The 22,775-nt window shown below is 39.0% G+C and overlaps 1 long non-coding RNA gene and 1 pseudogene across 1 annotated transcript; one reads left to right on the top strand and one right to left on the bottom strand.

Annotated features, from left to right (window-relative positions):
• The first annotated feature begins 1,837 nt into the window (after window positions 1–1,837).
• Window positions 1,838–11,251, top strand: LOC125691263 (uncharacterized). The gene is made up of 2 exons (XR_007376066.1): window positions 1,838–2,155; window positions 8,964–11,251. It is a non-coding gene; the product is annotated as an uncharacterized LOC125691263 (long non-coding RNA).
• Window positions 11,252–15,178: 3,927 nt separating this feature from the next.
• On the bottom strand, window positions 15,179–15,335 carry LOC125688496 (U2 spliceosomal RNA; annotated as a pseudogene).
• Window positions 15,336–22,775: the final 7,440 nt, after the last annotated feature.

Raw genomic sequence — 22,775 nt, 5'->3', positions numbered from 1 at the left:
TGTGGAAGACCAAATTATGTTAACAAATCTTCAGACATAATGCAGTTCTCTAAAACTTGTGATTCTAATCTACAGTAGCTGCTGCTTTCGTATTAGTTTCCATAATTCTGTCTACACCAAGCAGTAGACTAAGTAGATGCATGGAAACATGTAGTGTGCCTATTACATATCATGCACTAATGTCACCCTCCCCAGCCATGTATGGGGTTTGTAGGAAAATCCTTCCACACTACCATTCCACCTGCCCCTAGTTTAGTGCACAGGCCATATTAATTGCCTTAAATAACATGTAGTGTCTCTGTATCCAGTAAATGGAGAAAATCTGGCTGCTCAGAAGGCTTCTGGATCAAAAAACTCTTCAGCATAAGGTCAAATGTATCCTAGAGGGAAATGGAAGCAGAAAGTTGCACAGAAATTGGACTATGTAAACATACCCAGGCATTAATAACAGATAAGATGAAAGTATTTAGACAGTGACCATTAGCTTATAGTTGCTGTTTTGTTAGAAATGACATTCTATAATTCCAAAAGAGAGGATGTCTATGGTGACTGTAAGGAATTTCCCTTTGCTTCAGTAATACCTGGGAGCTTAAGGCTGACTTCATCTTTCATAGCATCATAGAATCATTAAGGTTGGAAATGACTACTAAGATCATCTAGTCCAACCGTCAACCCATCAGCACCATGCCCACTAAATGATGTCACTGAATGAGACACTTACCCTTTCCTTAAACACCTCCAGGTACTGTGACTCCACCACCTCCCTGAGCAGCTGTTCCAGTACCTTACCATTCTTTCTAAGAGAAATTTTTTCCTAATATTCAGCCTTAATCTTCCCTGGTGCAACTTACAGCCATTACCTCTCATCCTATTATTAGACGTTGCAGTGTAGAAATGAGTGGAATTTAATTTTGAGAGTTTTAATCCTTAAGAAGATGTCAAGATTCAGAAGAATCTATTTTTTTCAGAATGCAGAGGGGATGTATATGGCTGTCTCAGGTACAAACACCAACTTTGCAGATAGAGTTGGGTGAGTGTAAAGACTTAGCTTCTGTTCTTAGAGATTTGCTGAGTATGAAAAAATATGTTCCAATGGAAAAAAGACTGATTTGAAATGAACTGTTTTCTACTGGCAAATTATGCAAAGGTGTAGGATAGAGTGAGGTGCTGCATTTGTGGGTTGGTTAAAGTGTTGATAATGTTAGTCCAGAGGGATATACAGGTGAGCATTGAGAGATTACTGACATCTGTTGTTTTCTGACTGCTTGTTCTTTGAAGCCAGCCAGAAGTTATTGGTAGAAATAGCTGAATCATTGAGAAAGAGTAACAATATTGTTAGTCAGAACAGTTGTCAGAATTGTTGTGCCTGGGCTGTCATTTTTGATATATGAATGTATGAAAGTTTGTTTTCATGGGACTTTGACGTGTTTTGAGACGAAAAAATCCTTAATGGTAAGGGGAAAAGAGGACTTTCTGTAGTAATCATAAGGCAAGAATCTGAAGCCTGGGCAATTTCACAAAATTGTTAGCGCCAGGCTAAACTCAGGGATAAGGTTGACAGCCAGGTATTCTCATAAGGACAAACCAAGTCTTGGAACTAGAAAAATCAACTCTTGTTTTAAGCTGATTGTGTGGCAAAGACTGGCTGTCAAAGTTTGGGCAGTCAGGATACTGTAGAAGACACGAGGGAACAGCGTGTTCAGGCCAAAAGCCAGGTTGTCTCCATTAGAAGGTAAATCCTGGAGATCAAATGACCAAGCTGGAATGAGGACATAGGACTTTGGAAGCAGGGATCGGAGCAAGCAGTCACGGCTGAGTGGATGGACAGCAACAAGAAGTGTGAGATAGATGCCTAGTGCCATGCTGAGCTACTTTTCAACAAGCTCTTCTGTTCCGGTAGCAACTGCTGAAAGCAACTGGATCACACAGCTTTCTTGGCTGAGCTAAGAGACTGAGTGAGGCCCTGATCTCTTCTGCAGAGCTTGTTTTCCCAGGGCCTCACAGTCACATGATTGAGAAGCAACAAGAAAAACACGTGCTGAAGTTCCATAGATCAGACATTCACACTGGAAGCAAAGCCTGAAACTCAGATTTCCTTCTTTCTGTTTTGAAGTTCCTCTGATGGGCTGAGCCAGGGCATTGAGCTGCTTTTTTGGTGAGTGAAAGCAGTCTGCAACTCTTCATCCTTATAACAAACTTCCTTTCAAATGAGCTGTCATTTTTTCCACCATTTCGAGGCGATTCCTGTGGATCTCAGAACTGAGCAATGTGTGACCTTCACAGTGGTGTGAGAACATCCGTTAAAGCCTGTGGAGCACGAGAGGTACAGCAGTGCTGAGTGATACACTGCTTGTAAGGAATTGGTCCTAAATTCTTGTGAAAAGTAGAATGGATGATCTGTTAGTTTCAGCCAGTCTTTCTCCTTTGGGAATTGCCTACAGCACATTATGAATTCTTAGAGCACATTCAGAAAATGATTCTTTGAACACTGATCCCAGTGCTGAATATGAAGGTTAAAGCTGTGGGAGGATGTTACCAGAAGACAAATCCTGTGGAAGTATTCCATTTTTTCTTAGGCTGTGCTCAGTTCCAAACAGCAGAAAGGGAGTATTTTAAGATATTAATGCTCCACAAGTGAAATGTGGTAACTGACTATATGAGAGCCTTGTCCTAATGCAAATCACATCAACAGACTTTAAAAGGACAAAATGATGGGGAATTAGGAATTTGTGGGGATGGAACGGAAAGAGATGGAGCTTCTGCTTGTTTTTGTTTTCAAAGTACACTATTTTCATTCTTGTACCATGACCAAGAATTGCCCTTGAAAGAGACGCATCCTAATTATCTCCTGTGCTATCTTTTCTACAGCAATCTTATTTAGACATGATTCGTTTTTTGATGCTGTATCCTTCAAGTACAAGCTAAAGGACAAAGTGTCTGAAGAACCACTAAAATAATATATCCTATGTTTAAATGTCAATCCTAAACAAATATCTCAAAAGAAATACCATTTAACTTGTTTTTAAATTATAAGAAATAGTACAGTTTTGTAGGGAACCATCCCATTATGACATTTGTTTATAATTCATATTATCGTCAAGCAAACAGACCTCCTGAAGTGGTGCTGAACTTTCTGTTCTCCCAGTTGGTTACAGTTGGATGTTTTAAACAGCTGCTACTTCTCTTGGAAATCCATGGCCTCTGTGAGTAGCTTGCCCCTACACTCTTAATGCTAAATGAGTTTCTGGAATTTAAACTTCATAATGACCATTGCCATCTATTTTTCTATGTTTTGACATAATTCTCTTCATTTCTCTTGTTTCTTGAGGCTCTTGCTTTACACTGCATTCCACATTACAGCATCTACTGACTGATTTATGGATGTCTCTCTCCATAGTGAAAACCCAATTTGCTGTTTTTTATTAATAAAATGTTCATACCATAATGTTATATTTGAAAACTGTCTGATCCATAATGACCTATTACACATGTCTGTGTTGTGGAAACTAAGAATGCTTGCGGTGTTCTGACTGAGGAAGCCCTAAAAAGTCCATAAACTTTCAACAGTTACATTTTCTTCTTATTTAAAGGAAGACAAAATAATCAGTAATAAAACCAAAGAATGGAAACTTCTACTCCCCATCAGAAGGCATTTTTTGATGAAATCCAAAGTCAGAGGATGGAGATCTGTTTTAAAATCGAATGACCCTGGACAAGCATTTGGTATCACGGACATTTCTGTACAGCCTGCATGCACATCTTCATTTTGGCCCACAAATTGCTGTAGTTTGGATTCCTTCCTCCATTACATCATGATCAGTTTAAGAGGTCTGGCAACATAAAATCATAGAATCGTTTAGTTTGGAAAAGAGCTCTGAGATCATCAAGTCCAACTGTCTATCTGATACTGCCAAATAAATCACGTCCCTCAGTGCCACATTTCCAGGTTTCTTAAGCACCTCCAGGGGCAGTGACTCCACCAACACCCTGGGCAGCTTGTGCCAATACCTCACCACTCTTTCTGAGAAGAATTTTTTCCTAATATCCAATATGAGCCTCCTCCCCTGGCACAACCTAAGGCCCTTACTTCTATCCTGGTACTGTCACCTGGGATAAGAGGCCAACTCCTATCTTGCCACAACCTCCTTTCAGGGAGCTGTAGCGAACCCTCAGTCCCAAAGGGCCATCTCAACTGCTCAGGTTGGGTTGGATTGCAGATATGCTCAAAGACGTTGAGTCTCCACCTTCCCATCAAACATCTTGTGCATTTTTCTCTATATTGTCAGTGAACCACCCACATCCTGCATGTTTATGGAGCACACTTGACATATTCACCATTCCTTCCTGCTGTTCTGATCCCCTTCATTTCTCTTTCTCAACAACCTCCTCACACTGAACACTAGGAAATAATTATTTATTCTAAGGTTGTGCAAACAATGAATTAGGCTTCATAGAGAAGAAAGTGTTACCCCATGCCTGCCGGTGTTCAAGGAGCATTTGGATAATACCTTATTAATATGCTTTAAATTTTGCCCTGAATTTCAACTACATGATCTTCAGAAGTTTCTTTCAACTAAACTCTTCTAACATTATTTATCAATATATGTATTTGTTCCCAGAAATTCCTGTCAGGGATAACATATGAGTCCATTCCCACAAGCGTGTGTTCCCTGTTCTCCTTCTGCTGATGAGGATCATTCCTACTCAATCAGAACCCCAGCTTCACCTTCTGATCTGGCCTTTTGAGGTCCACATGACTGAAAGCATTGGATTCTATCTCATGGGAGACTGATCCACTGTTAGGAACCAGGTGGAATTGAGCCTTTATTTAATGCAGAAAATCACAAACACTATTTTCTGCCAGCTGAATATCTCTAGAGCTGAAGAAGAGCTGTTGGGAGGAGAGTGGTGAGCTTCTGTTTTTCTCTGGGGTACAACACAGCTGTAATTTTCATCTCACCAGTGGATCCCTCCAGGATGTACTGGGGCAGATAGAGAAATCTCTGCACAGTCCCTTTCCCTGGGTGGCCAATGGCCAGCGAATAGGTTGTTTTTCTTCTTGCATATCTTCACTCACCAAGGTAGTAGAACATCAGAGTTAGTCTGCTGGCAGGTTTCCTTGTTAGCTCTTGCTGAGGTGCTGAAGTGCTTAAAGTGGTTTTGTAGGACAATGCAGCCACAGGCTGGAAGGAGGACAGTCTGCAGAGAACAAAATCCCTCTGCATGGGGCAGAAATTCAGGTCTTAGTGAAATTTCCTCACAGAGAGGAAGAAAGAAGACAGGCCTTTTACCTTCCCATTTTAGAGCTTGATATTAGTCTTCAGTTACCTAACATGGCCATTTCAAATGCTCTTTTGCAGTTTCTGGAGTCTGAGAAAATCCTTGGAGACATGAAACTAATAGAGCCAGATCCTTTTGCCATATAAATCCACATAGCTTTGCTGGCTTCACTTCACCAGAAGTGCACTGACCAAGTGTACTGAGCCACTGGAAGAAGCAAATTGGTTAACAAGAAACTCCATGCAAATTGCCTTTCTCATCTCAAAGTGGTTATAAAACTTGAGGACTGAATTAGGGAGAGTGAAAGTGCCTTTGGTCTACTAACTCCTTTAGGGAATAAAAGAATTAAAATGTGTAATGAAGTATTCATTTAATTTGCTGTTTGCTCTCTCTGCTAGTTGTTTGTTCCTTTGAGAGCTGTGTGAATAGACATCCTTGGTGCTTTTGTGTGTTTTTGGAGGAGGATCAAATGTCTGGCAAGGAAGATGCCAGCCTTTCAGATGTGGTCTGTTGTTGAATTGTTGTGCAGGATTGCACCTGTATCTGGGACACAGGAGGATAAAAAGCTGGGTTATGCAACACTCAAACACTCGGAGTCATCCATTTGTTTTCTGTCATATCTAAAATTATCTTCTTTTTTTTTTTTTTTTTTTGAGAATTTTAGCATGTAGTCTTATCTGTGACTCAGTTGCTGTACATAAGTTAAGAAAATGAGGAAGAAGAAATATGTTATGCAGCAATTATGCAGCTATTTGCTGCAAACACACCATTATTGTCTTAAGGTTTTTATAAAATCTTATCATTAAGGAGGGAATAAATGAAGTTGAAAAAAAGCCATCCGGTTCCAAACATTTCTGTTACTAAGCTCTTTCTGTTCCAGGTGGCTGAAAATCATTGCTTTTGCTGATAATATATATGATTATAGATTTGATTATATACATTATTATGAATATGTATGATTATCTTTATATATGATTATACATGTATCCCTATACAATATATATGATTATAGGTTGGATATAAGGAAGAAGTTTTTTGCACTGATGGACACTGACACAGGCTGCACAGAGAGGTGGTGGATCCCCCATCCTTGGAGACATCTGAGGTCAGGCTGATGGGGCTCTGAGCAACCTGTTCATTGCAGGAGTTGGAATAGATGCCCTGTGAGGATCCCTTCCAACTCAAACGATTCTATGATTCTGTAGCTTAGTGCTCATCACCTTTATTGGCTAACCTGTGAAGAATTCAGCATGCAGAGAGATTCTTTCAGGGTTTGTACATGCCAAGGAGCTTCCGGAGCCTTTTCTCTCTGGCTTCCATTCCTGTCAAGTGGGGATCTGCTTTAAGGGCTGAACCCACTCCTTTGCCCAAGAGTGCTGCTAGTTGGGCACAGCTGCACTGGACATGCAATTGATTAAGTAAACTAGTAATGGGCTTCTACAGACATCTGAAGGTTCTTAGAGATCTGAGAATGGACTGAGTGGTGAGAGTTCTCATTTGGGCATGGGATCATCCAGTTTCCTCCTTTTCCTGAAAAGATTTCAGTGTTCATCTTGAAGCTCATCAAGCACTGTATTGTGAAAATTTGTCAGCTTTCTCTCCCTTTGGTCTCTCAAGGCTTTCTTCAAGGGCCATGGGAGAATGTGGTTTCTTTTGCCATTTGTTGTGATTGTACTTGTGACTCTGAAAATTGCCTGACTCATTTACAGCAGAGACAAAGCTACCAACTGAGTTATTTTTTCTATTGCTGGTAGGGCATTCAAATCTCGACTGAAAAATGGAATCAAATTTCCCACTTAAAAGAAAGTCTGTTTTTGTTGAAGAATATACTATGTGATCAATCTACCTCTGGTATCTAGTTACAAAATCCACTTACATCTCTTATCTTTTGAAAACCTAGAAAATTGTGTATGTTTAAAGGAAGTTGCATTTCCCATGATATTTGTTTGCACTTTTAGCAATTTATGAATCACATTACTGAACTTCATGCATCTAAATGTAACACTTAAGTTAGAAAGCTTATCTCCCTAGCCTCGAATGTAGAGAAAAAAGATCTACCAAGAGGTAATTCAAGCATGTAAGTCATGTTCCTTCTCCAAACTGTCCTCTGGAGGAATTTTTTCCCTTCTGCTATTTAATGAAGACCTGGCACTGTCTGTCGCTAATAGCCCTGCTGAAATCCCAGCATAAACCATCCCATTAACTTATTTGAGTCAAATGCATAAACTTATTCATAGTGCCTATATAAATGAAGATGGAATAGTTCAGGAAGAACTGCTTTCTATTCAGGAAAGGTTAAATATAGCTGCACATTTGTAACAGACTGCTCTTTGCTCTCAATATTTAAATTCCTCTAAGTGCCAGGTCAAGGGTCAACCTTTATAAGGATGGGAGGTTGTTCCATCCTCTAGGGAGCTAGCAAGCTTGAATAGGTTTCAGAGGCCACAAAAGGAGCCGGTAAAGAAGCTCATGGGATGGAACTCAGAAAGATGTTGCAAGATCAGTCAAAAACAGAGAATAAACAGACAAGACACAAAAGTAATTGGAGGAATTTCCCTGGTACCAAAGGGAATTGTGCAGAATTTATTCAGGCAGCTGCAACAAAGTGCAAGAAGGGAGGGCACAGTCAGTGGTGAGGGAGTAATATACATACATACTTTTCCATTTGAAAATGTGTTTTTCTCATTTTTATTACCTTTTATTTTAATATAAAACATTTGGACATTCTGGAGTTGCATACTATGATCACAGAATCATGGAATGGCATGTATTGGAAGGGAGCTTAAAGATCATCTATTTCCAACCCCCTGCCATGAGCAGGCTAGTCAACTTCTAAATTAGGCACTGGCTCAGGCTTCCCAGGGCGCCATCCAGCCTGGCCTTGAGCAGCTCCAGGGATGGAGCATTCACAGCTGGAGATGGTCAAGGCCAGGTTGGGTGGGATGATGGAAATGTCTGGGTTACTCAAAGCTCCATCTGACATATATTTTGATTGACAAGTATGTAAATAATCCAGGGGAAGAAGGGAATATCTAAGAGTTGGTGAGCCAGACACCTCGCTGCTTTATAAAAGACTAATGTAACAAGCCTCTTTAACAAGGATGGTTAATGTTTCCACAATATTTCCAGTTCTTTGAAAATTGCTTATATTGTTGACATAAGGATGAGTTTAATTTTTCATTTTTCATTTTTCATTCATAATTGAAGCCTAAAAAAAAACCTATTTGGACAGATGGTCAATACTTTTAAATGAAAATGGGAACTAAGAGAAGGATAAAAGTTACCTCAGGTCTTTATTTTGCAGCAAAACTGGCTTTTTCTCCACTCTCTCTGAAGCAACACCTACAAATTGCCCTTTGGCTTTTGAAATTTCATACATGAATCTCAGATGAAAAATAAGATTCTCATTGGGAGGAACAAAAAGAACAAGGACAAGAAGCAAAAAGAACCAAACGTATTACAGATTTATTGTTGGGTTTATCACATAAATTGAGCTTCTTATAAGTATAGCAGAAGAGAACTCTTCATGCTTAAATGTTTATGACTAATCTAAAAACAGCATTTGGAGAGCTGAAGAAAGGAACCTGCCTTTTTTTTTTTTTTCCTAGAAAAAAGCCATCTTCTGTTTTCAAGGCTTTTAAAATGATTTTTCAAACAGTATAATTATACTTTCCATTTTACAGCTGTGAAACTGAGTTGTGAATTGTCCAACCCCACTGAAGTCAAAACTGCTACACATTTTAACAGAGCAGAGTGTGATCTGAAGCCTAGAGGGTTCCCATGGAGCAGTCTCAATGTTGTTGCATATAAGTAGAAAAAAAGAAGTGATAATGTAGTGGTTCATAAAACTACCAAGTTCCTATAGTGACAGCAATGACCTGTTTTTGATCTTCATAATATTAACACTTTGGAACATTTTTATAATTTCCATTTTCCAAATAGGAAAAAAAGCAACCTACTGCTATTCTTTATCTGGTTGATAGTTCTTAAGAGATGAAAATGGGGATGGATGAATAACTGTATGACTATTTGATTATTCTTTCCTTTGATCATGTACAGACTTATTTTGCATTTATAATTAAATTATAAATGGGAATTATCTGGGAGTTATCTAGAACAGTCATTATCTAGACTGTCAAAAGTGATGTGAATTAATTTTTATAGAACTGTGCTAAAAGAGGGCTTCTCATGCATCTGCTTTAGATTGGGCTAGAAATATTAACAACAAAAAATAGCTTAAAACTGCTACTAAGGAGTATATTTCCCTTTATAATAATCTAATAAACCAGAGTTCTATACCCATTTATATAAGCACAGAGGGGTTATGAAGAGCAGTCTCCACGTTTGATGGACAACTATTTGGATAGGATAGCATCTTTAACGAACAGCAGTGTTTTGTAAATCATTTACATGTGTATTAATATTTACCTATCCCTATCTTTGTTCTCCACACTCTGCTGAATTTACTACTAGACTGATAACCACATGGAGAAGAATGGTTTGGGCAAAGAGGAAAATAACCATTTTATAAAGGAGTTGCTTGTTCTAGCTGGTTGTTTTCTATCCTTTAGTGCTAGTAAATAAACAACAGAATTTGTGTCAGCAAATCTGATGAACACTAAGTAGAAGCCAGAAGTCTGCATTCGTATTGACTGTAAGTTCAGCAAAGCCAAAGTATTTGTAGTAGAATGCAGCAGAGAAGAGGGTATATTTTCTTATATCTCTGTTTTAATTTTTATTTCAGTAGTCTTTTATGTTCAAGTTAACTGCAATTTTAATCTAGCAGACATTTTCAGGTGAAATTTTTGAGATTACATCTGTGATATTTAGTAGGTTGAAAACCAGCATCAGAGCATGATTTGCTGTAACCTTTTTTTACAGTGACCTGAGGCAGTCTGACATTTACATCAAAGCTAGACACTGTGGCTTTGGGAAAGGCTGCCCTTAATTCTTTTGGAAAAAAGAAAGGCACCCAATCACAAATATTTCAAGAACTGCTTTTGAATGAACCCTCAGAAGACAGAAGACAGTGGAGACCGGGATAGATCTCATGAGTGCCTTCATTCAGTAGTAATAGCAGTAGTGCCTGTAAGTAGTGCCTAGGAAGACAAAAAATCTTCATCCCACGACCCACAACGCATGCGCAAATGGTACAACTGTCTAAATAATGAGCAGCTAGCTTCTTCTAGAGAAAACTGAAAGACAGAGTCAAGGGATTTACTGAAGTCTAAGTAGAATACATCAAAAGCCTTTTCCTCACCCACTAGATGGGTCATCTGGTGATAGAAAGAGATCAGGTTAGTCAAGAAGAACCCATGCTGACTGAGCCTCATTCCCCGGTTGTCCCACACAGGCTATTTGATCACGCTTTTGATGAGCTGCTCCGTCCCCTTCCCCAATACTGAGGTCAGGCTGACAGGCCTTTGGTTCCCTGGATCCTCAGATAAATATAACACTATCTATAATGATTAATCTTAAATGTGTCCATGGTTACAAGCCACTGTTAGAACCCAGATGCTGAATCTAGGATTATTCTTGACGAGGAAAGCAATCCTGCTCAGACAGTTAAGCTCCTGTCTGTAATTTTGTTTTTTTCTCCCCAAAGATTAGGACACTGAAAATTGGTTGGTTTGTCTCATTGATGGATAACTAAGACATTTTATTAACTTCTCTTTCAGGTGCCTAGAGACAAACAATTCCCACCTTTCTGTTGACCTTAAAGAAATATTAACCTCAAAGCTCACTTTTGGTTGCTTGTGTCTGGTGTCACTTTGGCATCAGTTTGGGTAGTTAGGGGTGTCTTTGCCACAGCTAAGCAGATGCTATACACCTATTTTCCCTGGCTTTGTTACACTCTTAAGAAACAGCTACCTTGTGTCTTGAGGAGTCTTGTGAGATAAGAGAAGAAGTGGTCACTTCAGAGAATGCTGTAAGTGTGGGGGAAAAAAAAAAAAGAAGAAAAATAAAGGATCTACTATTTAAACATCTGATTTGGGTATTAACCCTGTGGATGGGAAAAAGTCAGAAGCCTGGAGGAGAAATGGAAATGGTTGGAGGAGCTTTAGAGCTTACATAAAGAACAAAGTTTCAGCCTACTCACCACTGGTGGCAGAAAGTTTTAAGCACATTCTTCTGGGTACCTTGGGAAGTTAAAAATAAGTGAAATGTCTGATTTTAATTGCACTGGTGGGTTAGGTGTCCCATCAGTATGCATACTTACATTTAATTGCCTCACATTTTCTTTATCTGGTCAAGATGTTCTTCACAAGGAGTTGTGAAATAATGAGGTAGATAAGGAATGACTCTGTTTAAAAGAAGGTTCTTTTTGAGAAGGCAAAAATGTAGCAAGGGATGGTAAAATCAGCACTGTTTCAGTTAATATTTTCTTATACATGTAAAGATTAGTCAGTTAAAAGACAGTAGACTGGGGGAGTTATCATTGCTTTGTTTTATACCATGTCTACTGCATCATATGGTGGTAAGATAATAAAGAGGCCTAATTAAACAGTAGAGACCTACTTCCATGTCCCTAATGTTCATAAGGGAGTAATAGTCTGAGGTAGTAATAGATGGTGCTTAATATTTGGCTTGACCATTAACTTAGTACAAAACAGTAATTATTCAGAAATTCTGTTATAAAATAATCACCAAAATTTATCTCCATACAAGAGAATATATGTGGGATAACAGTAAAATTCTAATGTAGAAATACCAAATCTAAGAAATTGGGGTTACGTTGGGTTTGGGAAAACAGCTGCTGCTGCAATGTGCTTGTGTTCTACAGAAGTAGCTGCCAGGTAGGTTGTCCAGGACGTAGTAATCCCTATGTGGTAAAGAGTGAAGCTCTTTAGCTATCTTTGTCTACCTAGGACTTATAAAATGTGAATTTTGCTTGTGCCTTGAAGTTGACCGCTTATATAAGAATGTGAAAGAATAAACAAAAAAGTGCTTTTTGTCTTGCCCAAAATCAAGGCTGTTCTACTAAGTTAAATATTCTCATTCAAATAAATTAATCTGCATCCTAACTTGAAATTGTTTACCTTCTATTTTTGCTACTGAAGTATTATTTTTTGTTATAAGACAACTACTTGTTGTCATATGTACTTCAGAAGAAGAAACAGGCCAGGAAATGATTTATGGATCAGCAAATTCAGGTCATCATGGTCACTGGAAGCAGTGTAACAGAATATCCACATTAAATAATACCTCTGCTTTCTGTAAATCTTGGAGCCTGTGATCGGAGTAAGACAGCAAGAAAGTCAGGATCATCAGTGATCCTTCAGCAGTGCAAAAGATTTATATCAAACTAATACACGGAACTTCAGAAATAGGCTGGATCTTGTGCTGTAAAAGAAATAGTAGAAAAAAACAACATGCCAGGCTCATTCAGATAGAAATTCAATGGCAAACCTGAAGGAAGTTTTAACCCTGGATCAAGGCTTTGCCCCAAGCTGTAACCTATCTCAAAGTAACTGGTCATGCTCATTCTGTTACTTCAGAGCAAGGCAAAATGTCTTTTTCATTCTTGATAATATGTTGTGCACTGAGACAAAAATCAATCAATCAAGTAAATGTGGTAAAATGAATACAATCAGTAGACAATAACAAGTCTCTTTCAATTAGCTTTTGAAATGCCAGTAATTTAGAATTCCAAACTTTCACAGACTGTGATTAAGGAAGTTCTCTCCCTATTTTTCAATATTAAACTAACTGGAGTGGTCTCCTCAATTGCCTTCTGCAACATCCATCCTAAAATTCAGTGTTCACTACTGTGATTCTTTAAGACCTTTCTAGTATTTCAAAAGCTCTCTGATATCTATCACTATTCTTATAGTGGTCAGAGCTGCTTCAGACTTATAGCTCCAGTAGCATATGCTCCAAATTAACATGTTCAGATAGCTCAAGATCTCATCCAACCTTTGATGACAGCGTCATGTGGGAGATGAAAATGAGTCTAATGCCTGCCATGATCTCAGCTCTATTTCATGATATTTGGCATGTGAGGTACGTCCAACATCTATGGATAACATCGTATCTTCCTAGATGTTCTTTTACTGGTTTTGAAAGATGCACTTCCTCCTTGCTTCCTGGCTTTCCAAGAGATCAAGGTTCTTCTCTTTCACAGTTTCTCTTTGTGATTTATCATTTGCCCTTTTTTTTTTTTTTTGCCTCAGTTGTAAGGTTTGGATTTTTTTCTTATTTTTTTGGAGGGAGTGGGAGGAGTGTAGAAAAAACAATCTGTGCAGGACCTCATAGAAATACTTTTCATATGACCTGAAGATAATTCTGCTTTTAAAGGAATGTAAATTTAAACATAGCAATTTTATTTAAACATAGCAATTTTGTTTAAACCTCTTCTTCTGTTGTAAGCCTTTCCAGGGAAACTAGAAAAAAAATTATCTGGAGGTTTCCAGTTTTATTATTCTACATGTTTTACATGTTTTGGAAGGGCTCTCGATGAAGTTGATTTCCCCATATTCCTATGTAGTCAATTAAGTTTTCCGTAAATGCTTCAGCACTTGTCTAACTTCACTCGTGGGATGCAACCACATGGCAGTAAAGGGAACAATTAAACAAAATTCATAAACAAAATTCAGCACAGGACTTTAGCAGGTTGTTTTGCATGCAGCAATGGAGTGAGGAGTATTTAAAATAAAGAAATGTAATGCAATGACGCGTCACAAGACTGGTCAGATCTAAGATGGAATTGAAAAAAGAAAATAAAGTCAAAACCTAGAGTGCCAGTTATTATAAAGATATCATTTTTCCCCTGCTCTTTTTTTTTTTTTTTTTTTTTAATTGATTCATTGATTTCTCAGATTCCTAAATGTATTCCTAGACAAGTAAATAAAGCAGAGCAGAGGCTGTTCCCTAGCCCTGAAACCTACCCAACTGCATGGCACACCATTTGTCTTGCATCTCCTGAACGAGATTGCTTCATAGGAAATATCTTCTGGAAGTGCTACCTGGTCAATCTACTCTCCCTCAACCATGCCTGGACTTTCCCTGGGAAGCTCTTAGTTGGCCCAAAGCAAAACCATCAAACGTATCCTGCTATTACAACATGCTCAGAGCATCATGCCCTGTTTAGTGCTTTAATATGGATACTGTTTCTATTTTCTATCTTTAGCGGAGATATCTCCCCCCATTTCCTTACAATAATTAACAATAAGCGTTTAAATTCTTAGCTTGCTAATTGAAAATGGCAGGGATTTGTTCCTAAGAAAACATTCTTGTATCACTGTCAGAGGGTAAAAAAGTGATTACAAACATATACTCGTTTCTCAGCAAACATTAAGAGCTCCCTTTTCTAATTCATGTTGTAACATTCCTTCAAAGTCTTGTTAGTTAACAGTAGTGAAAGATCAGTTAATCTCAGTTAAAAAATTGTGATATGAATAATTTTCATTGAATTCTGACCAAGCCTGCAATTAATGTTAAGACAAGCAAGAAACTTTTTTTTTTTTTTTTTTTTTTGGGTTTTGTTTTATTATTAACTTTTATAAAAAGTTTTAAAATACTTAAACACTATGTTTTAGTATTTTTTTACTATTGTTTACTATTTATGAACAATAAAGAATGATTTTTTCTTCATTCACTGCCAGTTCAGTTCCTGCTTTACATTCTGAAATTCTAGCAGCCTAAATGGGAAACAGTTTCTCCATGAAAATTTGATGAAGAAGTCACAAAAATCAACAGCAAAAACAGAAGCGAGGGAGAGAAATGGGTTCTCCAAATCTTATACCTTACAGAATTACCATGACATTTCATTGTAATAGCTAAATTGATCTTAGGATCACCAAGGTTGGAAAAGACCTCCAAGATCATCCAGTCCACACTGTCTACTTGTCACCATTATTTCTCAATTTCCCTTAGTACAACATCTGAATGTTTCTTGGATAACTCCAAGGATGATGACTCAATCACCTCCCTGGGCAGCCCATTCCAGCACCTTACCAATAGAAATTTTCCTCTCAACTGAGGACGTATCAGATATTAATCTGAAGTAAGAACAGATACTGCACTTGATCTTAGTCAAGAGGTCAAGAGGCAAAATAGAGTGTCTCAGACCAAACAGAAGCTATGGAAATAGGCAGTCAGTGAAAGCTGCATATGTGAACAGAAGTTTCAGTAAAGAAACCAGGAATGTGATAGGACAGTGAGAAATGATTTCAAAATAAAGAGGGGAGATTTAAAGTTTTTTTGCAATAAAATAGAGAGGAGTTGAAACAGGTTGCCCAGAGAGGTGGTGAAGACATCCCTGGAGACTTCCAACGTCATGGTGGACAGGGTTCTGAGTACCTGATAGAGCTGTAGGTCTTCCTGTCCACTGCAGGGGAGTTAGATTAGATGGCCTTTAAAGGTCCCTTTCAACTCAAAATATTCTGTGATTTCATGAATGTGATTTTTCAGAAAAGATCTTTAGGATTGCACATAAAGAGCTGTGTCTATAGATATGACTGCATAACAGAGGTTTTGTTAGTGTCATGACAGATCTACAACTCAGAATTTCTATCATCTGCTATAACATACCTTCTCCAAGGTAACAGCAGATGGTGCTGGTAGATAGAGCCAAGCTGTGTTCCCTTGTTACTACGTAGAAGACCAGTTTGGAGTAGAAGAGAGTGTGCACTGGATAGATGTCGGCTATACCAAAGGAGTGGGGTTTTTTTCTATTATCATGAATTTGATTGGGTGTTATTTAGACCTGAGATGAATACTGTTGTAGACTGAAGCACTGGACTGCAGCACTTCAGTGGAGAAAAAAAAGAATGTTTCCATTAGCAACAAAAACATTGTTTCCTGCTCCTGTGCCTTGGGTCTGTTGCGTAGGTGCTCTGATAAAGTTACAGATGGAGTACACACACAGCAGATATATTCAATGTCTGCAAGCTGATTTCTACACTACCTGGAGAAAAAGTGTTTGCTTCCTGCTGCTTTCAGTGAGGCAGATCCTGAATTATCTAAAAAAGTTCATTTTGTTGCAGAAAATTACTGTTGTCTGAATTACAAGAGATGACAGACAAGTTAAGCTTGAGAGTAGGCAGCAACAATGCCTAGTGGAGCTGTCACACCACTCCTACCCAAATCCATCAGATAACAGCACCTTTTCCCATCCTGAGAGCGAGGATAGGGACATAAAGTCCTTAGAATCATAGAGTCATAGAATCACCAAGGTTTGTTAAAAGACATACAAGATCATCTAGTCCAATTGTCTACTGATCACAAAAAGTCCTCACTAAAGCATGTCCATCAACACAACCTCTAAACGTTCCTTGAACACCTCCAGGGTCGATGATTCCGCCAAACATTCCCACTTCTCTTGGCCTATCTTAGTATAGCAGATGGGACAAGCCCTTATCAATCTTCATAGCCCTTTGCAGGACTCCCTCCATTACATCCATATCTCTCTTGTATTAGCAGCTCAATGCTGGTTGCAGCATACCAGATGTGTCTCACCAGGGCTGAGCAGAGGGGAAGGACTACATCCCTAGGTTTACTGGTAATACTTTGCCTAAGGCAGCCCAAGAGGCTGATTGCTTCTCTTGCCACAAGGGCAAATTTCTTGCTGATGTTCAGCTTGAGGTCTGCCTGAGTTGGTGTGAAGGAATAGACACTACATAGAAAACGCATATACTAGTTGCTCAAAATTATTTTGTTGTTTCACTTTGAAATAGCTGTTCCTCACAGGAATGTTTGTGTTTTTTTGTTTGTTTGTTTTTTGTTTGTTTCTTTTTTTTTTTCCATAGAACTCTGTATATCAGACATTACTTGAGGAATTTGGGTGAGTCTTACATGTGTAAAGATGGAAATACTGGGTCTACCATTATTAAAATCAGTTGTGGTGAAAAATGTGGTAAATTATTGATGGTTATGGGAAAAATTAAAATGGGGATGTCAGTGACTGACTGGCTTAGAAAACAAGGTGATAGACTACTCCACTTGAACAATGCCAATAATCTGATTTTCACGTCTGGTAAAGAGAACTAAGGAAAATCTTACAGAAATATTAAAATTATCACTAAGTTCTGATGTGACATTTTATCTTGCATGTTATTGATGCAAGAATTGAAACCTAAATTGGGTCACTGTATAACTGATGAATTTCAGTAATAACGGTAGGTATCCTTATTATTCAGTGTGAATTCAGCAGATATTCTCTAAAAGAAACTGGCTGTTTAAAGTCCTTTTCCACAGTCTCCTTCCATTATACATATTCCTCTACATGTACATATGTACTTATGATTGTCTCGGAGTTAACTAGATCAATCCATGCCTGTGATGGGGGGCAGTAGGCCCCTGAGCCCCCCCCAGCCCCACAAAATGGGAAGGGAAAGGGAAAAGGGATAGGGAGATGAGAGTTGGGCTCAAGGAAGGAAAAAAACCAGCGGCAACGATTTATGGAGGAAAACTTATTTTACTATGATATCGGAATGCAAGATAACACAACATAATACAATCTAATTGAAACTGAGACTAATAAATCAAATAAAATAGGAGAGTGAGGGAGTTCCTGAGACCGAGTCAAACCTGAAAAGCTTGGAACAACTAGAAAACCACCCTCCAGTACCCACTGCAAGGCAGTAAGAGACTACCCAACCTGGAAGGGCCAGATCCCATGACTTCTGTTATGTACAGGGACAGCTACCTGGAATTGGATCATTAACAGTTAAACTCCCAGTGCACTACATGATGTTATGATGTGGAATATGAAAACCAAAAACCACAAAACCGTGACATTCCACTGCTTATTCTACATCACTACATCATGCTTTATATACATACATATATATATATATATATATATATATATATATATATATATATATATATACACATATACAAACGAACAATGATTAAAATGCATTACACATCACATGTCTATATACACATATATACATAGAATTACTGACTGCTCTCCCCCAACATCAAATTTCTTTATGGTACACAATGAACATTCCTGTTTTTCTTCATCACCCACCAAGTGGAATGTAACGGTACCCATCTTGGCACTTTATACCTGGGAACTGAATCTTGTGTGCAGGTCCTTTCACTTTGCTTCACTTAATAGCAAAACCAGCTTGCAGAAGAATTTGGATTATTTGCTCTCATTCTGTGAAGACGACTTCTGCTGTATCGCCCCACACAATGATGTCATCAATGTACTGCAAGTGCTCAGGAGCACTGCACTGTTCCAATACAGTTTGGATCAACCCATGGCAAATGGTTTGGGCTGTGTTTCCATCCCTGAGGTAAATGGTTCCAAGTATAGTGAACGCCCCTCCAGGTGAGAGCAAACTGTGGTTTAAGTTCTTTGGCCAAAGGAATGGAAAAGAAGGCATTAGGAATGTCAGTGGTGGCATACCATTTGGCTGCTTTTGACTCCAGTCCATACTGGAGTTCTAACTTGTCCGGCACAGCAGCACTCAGTGGGGGTGTGACTTCATTCAGGCCACAGCCAGCCTCCATTCTCCACTGGCTTTACGCACTGGCCATATGGGGCTGTTAAAAGGCGAGTGAGTTTTCTGATCACTCCCTGGCTCTCTAGTTGACGAATCAACTTATGAATGGGGAGCAAGGAATCCCTGTTGGTGCAGTACTGCCACCTGTGCACCGTTTTTGTAGCAATCGGTACCTGCTGCTCTTTTACTCATAGCAGCCCCACAGCAGATGATAGTCCAGGCAAAACAGACAGCTGTTTAACACCTTCTGTGTCTACAGCAGGTATTCCAGAGGCCTCTCTCTACCGCTTGGGATCCTTCAAATGTCCCCTTCTGAGGAAATCAGTACCAAGTACACACGGAGCTCCTGGGCCTGTCACAATAGGATGTTTTTGCCAGTCCTTACCAGTGAGGCTTATCTCAGCCTCCAGCACAGTCAATTCTTGAGAGCCCCCTGTCACTGCAGAAATATGGATTGATTCTGTCCCTTCATGACTTGAGGGCGTCAGAGTGCACTGTGTTGGAGGCTGAGATAAGCCTCAAAAAACCAAGACAATGATCTTAGTAAATCATAAAATCTCTGCTCTCATCAGCATTCCTAATGTTTGATTGCAATCATGGTGTAACTATATACCCTTCATAATGTCGAGAATGAAGATAAGTATGGGGTGTCAGCGTTTCTTGCTCCAATCTCTGTTCTAAATATTTTATACTCAGAAGATGCAATCCTGCAAACACATAGGAACAGAAGCAACCTATAGTATCTGAATATTGTGACTGCTATCAAGGGCAACAATTTTCTATGATGTCTTGAATAATCAAGGGATTAACGAAGGACACATGTTATCCTACAGTCTCAGCTGACGTCTGTTCTCCTGTTGTTGCTTTTCACACATAATGAAAAACAATTTGAACTTAACAAAACCATTGGCAGCTGACATAACTACTGGGCTAGTACTCCCAACAAAGCAGCAGGAAGAAAAAGCAAGTGTGCTGAGTTGTGGGAAGTCTCTGGAGGAGCGGGATTCAAAGAAACCAAGCAAGATTCAAAGTAAATGGTGGATTAAAAACAGTGGTGGAAAGGAACAGAAATGTACTTCTCATTCTGCCACGTTAATTACTTTTACATTGTTACAGGATATGGATACTATTGCTTTATACAAATGTACAACTATTCTGTATTAAGAGAACCCCAAACCCTCTTCTCTCTGTAGCCTTCTCTGTAGAGAAGGAATATACAGAAACTCTAAAAAACTTAAGCTCTTTTCTGAATCTCTCTTCTGCTCTTTCCCTTATTGCTTTATTTAAGTCCTGAGACCATAAGAGAGCTAGCAATTTAATTAGGAATGTTCCTGTTTGAAGTTATTTGCAACTGAAAATGTTGATAACCACATTGGTAAAATATGATCTTCATCAGTAAATTGGAAACACCCATGCAATGTGATATATAAACCCTATGAAATGGCACCAGTTGACTAATACTTGAAAGGGAAAGAAAAAAATGTATATCAGCGCATGTTGTTATGCCTTCATACAGTCCATGGCAGTCTAAAGTTTTAGCATTTCTATTTCCTCTGTCTTACATTGGCATAACAGATCTGAAAAGTTTAGGAAAAGGTCAAAGGATGTTTAAAGGTAAAAACCATTTTCTGTAGTTTGAACACATGGAACTGATGCTGTGTTAGTTAGCACTGAGGTCTGTGATCCCTTCTGTCCCTAAGTCTCTGGGACTGAGTTGGACAATGTATAAATCAGTTCATTGTGAGAAGTCAGAACTCAAGAAGACTGTGTTCCTCACTTATTTTCAGACATTTCTGAAGTTTTATACTCCTCTGTCCCATCCCTGATTAGATAGTTGATCTCATCTGTCCTTGACATTTATTTGGGATCAGAACTCGTTTCATTTTTCACTATTTTGTAGGAATTCTTGTTCCACCAGTCAGTCTTCATGCCTACTCTACAATCTTTCAAAATTTTGCCTATTTTACTACTCACAGGTATACAGATATATACAACTACAAGTTAAATCAACAGATAACACATTTGTAACTAATAAAAGCAGACTTTTTTTTCATAAACCATGTGAACCTCCTTATTATAACAATATTTTGTGTGCCAAAACTGTGTAATTGAAAGGGAGAACGGACAAGTTCATAGATCAGAAACTTATTAAAAAGCTACTGAAAATGAAGAGATGACATATGGGAATTATTGCCCAAACCAGATATTATTAAATACATTACACACCTTCACAAAGTTTGCAGATATGACTCTGGACTTCTGCCTTTCTGTAAGCAGCTGGATATTGTGGAGGATACACCCAGACATCTGGAATACCAGCAGGCATTTACATTCACATGCCTGAATCTCTTTCCAACACATAACACAAAAGATCTGAGGGCTTTTGGAAGCTACCTGTCAGTATCAGACAGGTAAATCATAGAATCATTAAGGGTGGAAAAGACCACTAAGATCATCTAGTCCAATTATCAATGCATCATCACCATGTCCACTAACCACGCCTCTCCCACTAAACCATGTTTCAGACAGACCTTCTATCTTACTCAGTCCTTTTTTTATGTCATGTCATAGCTGGACAAGTAATGAAGAAGAAAGATCTCTGAGGCACATACTGAGGTTAGTCTAAAGTGATATTATTTGCATTACGACTACATGTAACCAAACGTTAGGCAAAATCATTGCAAGGGAAATGTAGCGAACTATTGATGGAGGAGTGATATGTATCAGAAGCTGAAATATAAATGACTGTCAGGTCACAGACTTAGGGGATGTGCTGTAAATCATGGGAAACTTGAGACAGTCAGCTGCATCTCGGTCTGTGACCTCAAGCAGCAGGATAGCTAAGTCCTGCTGTACTTGATGAATAGCGCAATGCTCCTTTGCTGCACGCTCCTTGTAACTGTATATCAAATACAGGATGAGCAGCATGACTGGTGCTAAGCCTGTGGAGAGGGGGAACAGCCCAGTAACAATCAGGAAAAGGAGCATCCTGTTATTTAGTCATCAGCATGCTGAGAAGGCACAGAGGAAGGCTCTTTGCGTGAACCAATCCTAAAGGGGATAGATATGATACCAAGTTATGACTGAAGAGATCCGCTCCAGATCTTTTAGCTGGATTGTGAATTACTGAAATTTCTATGAAGGTAGAAAGGCATTCAAGGCCATTTTGCTGGCTGTGTGTGTTTACTCTTTGTATTTTTTAATATCTTCAGAAGAAATCAGCTTCCCCACTGTCCTGGTTTCATGGAGTCATAGAATGGCTTAGGTTGGAAGGGACCTTAAAGATCACTCAATTACAGACCCCAGCTGTGGGCTTGCCAACCACTATGTTAGGCTGCTCAGATTTCTGCTGGGATTTTCTTCACAGTGTCTGCCATAATGCTGTATTTTGACTTTAGGAGAAAAGCAGTGTTGATTGCATACTGATGTTTTAATTGTTGCTGAGCAGTGCCGCACCAGAGCCAAGGACTTTTCAGTTTCCCAGCTTCTAGCACTGTCCTGCCAGTGAGGGAGCTGGGGGTCATGAGCATGAGTTGTTGGAAGGGGGCAGATCCAGGACAGCTGACTTAAAGGGCTCAGGGGTGGGGGAGGTACCACTGTGTGGGGGGATTGGTTGGCAAGCGGTGTGCAATTTCTTGGTGCATCATTTGTTTTGTAAATGTATATATATATGTATGTATATAATTATTATTACTGTAGTTTCTCTCTTCCATTTCTATCTCAGTAAACAGTTTTTATCTCAGCCTATGAGTTCCATGTTTTTTTCCCAATACTCGCCCCCATCCACTGGGTGGGACAGGGAGTGAATGAAGGGCTGTGTACTGTTTAACTGCTTTCTGGGTTAGACCATAACATCCAGTAATCTGTGAGAGGAAGGAGTCCGTGGTTTTGATCGATCCTGCCAGTTGTCTGCGTAAAAGAACAAATTGCTGGTAATTACAGAGACCGAGTATACCCATGGAAGGAGCTGAGACTGTCAGTCCTACAACAGCAAAATAGAAAATACTGTGCAGACCGGATTCCTAATAACAG

Source organism: Lagopus muta, chromosome 1 (assembly GCF_023343835.1).
Source record: "Lagopus muta isolate bLagMut1 chromosome 1, bLagMut1 primary, whole genome shotgun sequence".
Lineage (NCBI taxonomy): Eukaryota > Metazoa > Chordata > Aves > Galliformes > Phasianidae > Lagopus > Lagopus muta.
The sequence above is the reverse complement of the archived record's forward strand: the minus strand, read 5'-3'. Positions and strand labels throughout refer to the sequence as shown.